This window comes from Cottoperca gobio, chromosome 14 (assembly GCF_900634415.1).
Source record: "Cottoperca gobio chromosome 14, fCotGob3.1, whole genome shotgun sequence".
In the NCBI taxonomy this organism is placed as follows: domain Eukaryota; kingdom Metazoa; phylum Chordata; class Actinopteri; order Perciformes; family Bovichtidae; genus Cottoperca; species Cottoperca gobio.
Genome location: NC_041368.1, coordinates 17758503 through 17762388, shown reverse-complemented (window position 1 = coordinate 17762388; position 3886 = coordinate 17758503).

The window sequence follows — 3886 nt, the reverse complement described above, 5'->3', positions numbered from 1 at the left end:
TTTCTACAAGCTGTTTTTTTCAACCTACAATGGCTGAAGGAGGAGAAGAGATCGATTTGGTCGCAGATATAATTAATTTTCAAAACGAACTTTTCAAGAAAAGATAGACATCGTGAGAAGAGAACTGCCAACCCCGACGCTAGCGAGCCTATCACAGCCGGGAAAAGGGTTTGTCCGCCACTTTCAAATCACTAACTACAAGCGGTACCCCCGGCTCACAGCCTCCGAGAAGCACTGCACATTGTACTGCTGGGAATGCCTGCTATTTACAACTAAATGTTTCGGAAATATTAATATAACTCTGTTGTTAGGGTGATGGCAATTAGGGTTAGGGCAATGCCCGGTTATACTACGTTATACTGCGTTTCTGTCTAAATGTGTTACGGACCACGGAATGAAAAAGCATAGGATCCAAAATACACGACTCCACAAAGTGTTTGACGTACAAACAAAATATCTTTTAATAATAACCATACACTTGACTAGATTTACAAGACGAACTGTCACAAGACAAGGGGAGACAGGACTATTTATACATGAGGTAAGGGGACACAGGTGACAACAATCAGGGGCAAGGCAGACGATCACAGAAGCGGGAAAACACACCTGGCAGGAAGTTAAGTGACCTGGAACGAGAGGGAAAGGTGAGTTTCAAAACAAAACAGGAAGTTAACACAAGACATGACACAAGGGAGGTGAACTCTACAAAATAAAACAGGGACACAAATCCAGAGTCATGACAAAATGTATATTTTGTAGAGCCATGGCGTCATAATAATGGTATTAAGAGGTGGAATAATTCAAGTAGGACTGTGGCCTAGGTGTGAAATGGCAACGTGGTATGCAGTGGATTTACACTGGGTTCATATTGTTTCTGTCTTGCCAGTATAATTAAATTAAAGGAATATAATAAAATAGATTTTGGTAACTATAAAAGAAAAATACAAATAAAATACATTAAAAAACCTAGATGTCTTTTATCGCCGTCATGTCTTCCAATCTTCTGCGTTCAGGTCTCTCTCCTTCCCGTCTCTCTGTCCTCCACTCTCCCTCTCTCTGATCAGTCTGAAATATTTTTCCCCGTCTCTTAGCACCCACCCTCTCTTTTTACGCTGGTGTCTGTAAACAGATTATCAGTCTAAAGTCCTCCTCGATGGGTGTAAAGCTGATGCTGGTTTTTAAAAGACTCCTTCTGCAATGGGATGCAAAACAGTTGTGGCCTTTTTGATTCATGGGCAACACACATGCACTCAGACACGTATATTTAAACACAAACCATATACATACATATAGGATTATTACAGAGGTACATGCACTCTCAAAAAATGGGTACAGTCACACAATGAAATAATGTGCTAACTCACAAACACTACATTACCAAAATTATTATCTGACCGTAATATTATGGACTACCGTAGTATGTTGGTTGTTTTGTTACTACCACCCTATGTTAGTAAAATAGAATATGTACATAATGTGCAGTAATCTCTACATTACTACATAATATCTGCATGCCTGGAGACGGTGATTTTGATGGCTATGTACTGAAAAGTTTTGTTTTTATTCAGAGACAATTGCTGGCAGGGTTTTGAATACGTTAGAGGCTGAACACATACAGTTTGGTGTTTACTAACTGTCATCCTAATCCATAAATATTACATCTGCCACATGATGAATAGCTAAAGGTACTCATTATCAGCCACATAAATAGGGTTTCATTTATAATCACCAGTAGTACTTCAGTGGATGAATTCCTGCACATATGGTTGCTTTAAAGGTTCATTTAGGATATTTACACGAGGGGCAGATATGGCTTCAGGTTTGAAAGTGACAGGACTGCCATAAGTGAAAAGTTTACCCTGGGAGTCATGATTTTGAACTAACTTTTTTTTTGCCTTCCAAGCAAAGCTACTGCTGAAGCGATGATGAAATGAACCCCTACAGTCTGTACTTGTGAATTACTGTAAGTTATGTTTGATATCCTGAGAGTGAAGTTTTTGATTGGACTCTCTGTACCTTGCTCCCTCTTCTTCGTCTACTCTGTTGAAAGTTTGTCCAACACCGCTTGCAAGACGGCGACTCGACGAGCTTCAAAGTAAATTACACAGTCTTCTCCTACATGTCGTAGCCTCAGAGCACAGGCCGTCCCTGAACGCTCGCTCCCTGCAGATCCAAAGCAGGTTCGCTGTCACTGCGCTTAATGAAGACCTTGCATTGTATTTCATCAACCCTTTCTTCTTCCTCTACCAGTCATGCATATGACGATTTCATTATTAATAAGTGCTCATCTCTTCGCTAATGAGTACACTGATTTAGAGTTGTTTCGTTTGGAGTGCCACGGCTCTTGTGACAAAAATGAAAATAAAATGTGTAGTTTTGATTTGAGTTTTTTGTGAATGTACTTTTTGGCTGATGGTTGGGATTAAACTTGATGATACATTAAATGTATCTCTTGTTGTTCAGATGAACATGCAACTAATGAGGAGAGGAAAGAAAAAGACGATTGAGAAATAGGAAGCAATTGAATCGAGCTGGAGCTGGTTTATTAATGCCACTTGCCGTCTGGAACCTGACGGTAACCTTTCAAGCTCAAACATTTATTTTTGCAAGTAATATTTCATGCCAATTACACCTAGGAGGGAGTCATTTCCTCTCCTCACCCCTCTAATCTCCTTTCTTCTAATCCTATCGGATCTTTGTTTCCCTCATTTCTCTTTCCATTCCTCCGTTCCTTCCTTTTCATGCTCTCTTTTTTTCCACTCTACCTTACACCATTTCTCAGGCACAGCGTAGCCGGAGAGCTGTCAGTGAGCAGATACACTCTCCCCCCCCCCCCCCCCCCTGTGGTCGCAGAACCACCTAATCAGACCCCAGCACCAGCTCTTAGCTCTCATCCTCCTGCAAGACACTGATAGAAGTACTGTGGTTTGTTTTCCTGCAAGTGTTAATTATGTAACCCAATTAAACCATCACAGAGCTGACGCAGGAAAGCTAAATTAAAAGTGATTGGCTTCATTACAGTCGCCTGAATGCTGCACAGGGTGCTTTCAGAAGGACCCATTTAAAGTTACTCTCTCGTGACTTTTTTTTCGAGAATTGTTGCAGCATAGGTGTTGCATATATTCAGCTCAAATTGGATTTCCGTTTATTTCCATAAGGACGCATATAGACTGATGTTTAAAATCGGCATGTGATCCACGGGCCTCCTTTGCTTCCAGTCATGTTGCTTTGCTTGTTTGTGTTGTTGTACCTGCCAGACAACTCATTACCGCAGCAAGATCGAGCCAAAAGGTCGCCATTTTCCTGCATTAGAACAACCTGGGTGCTTTCGAACCAGAAAGGTCATGATCTGCATAAATTTCTCCATCTTCACACGTACCCAGTGATAGGCAGACCTTCTTTCGGTTATGGTCACTTCTTTTTCTTATTCCTAATGGTGATATCATGAAGTTAATGTAAAACCATGTTGACTCATACAATATGTATAACCCATTTATACATTTGTAAGAGTGAAAATGTAGAGAAGCAAAACACAAACTACTGCAATAGACGCTCACACAGTCTAAGCCTGTGAGAAGATTCTCGTCTGATGTAATGTTTAACAGTGGAACAAAGTTCATTGCACTGAATATTAAAGACATTAAAGCCCCGGAATACATGGTTTCTTAAATATTGTGCTATATCTATCCATATTCATGACACAAATTAAAGTTAAAGTTAAGGGAAAAGGGTATTATTTATAAAGAGTTTAACACTCAACAAAGATTAGAGCCTACAGCTATGCTAGGCAGAGGGTGCTTTGAGCTAAATGCTAACATGAGATTGCTATCAGAATATTAACACCATGTAACATTTACTAATTGGCCCTTCACACAATGTACCTGTA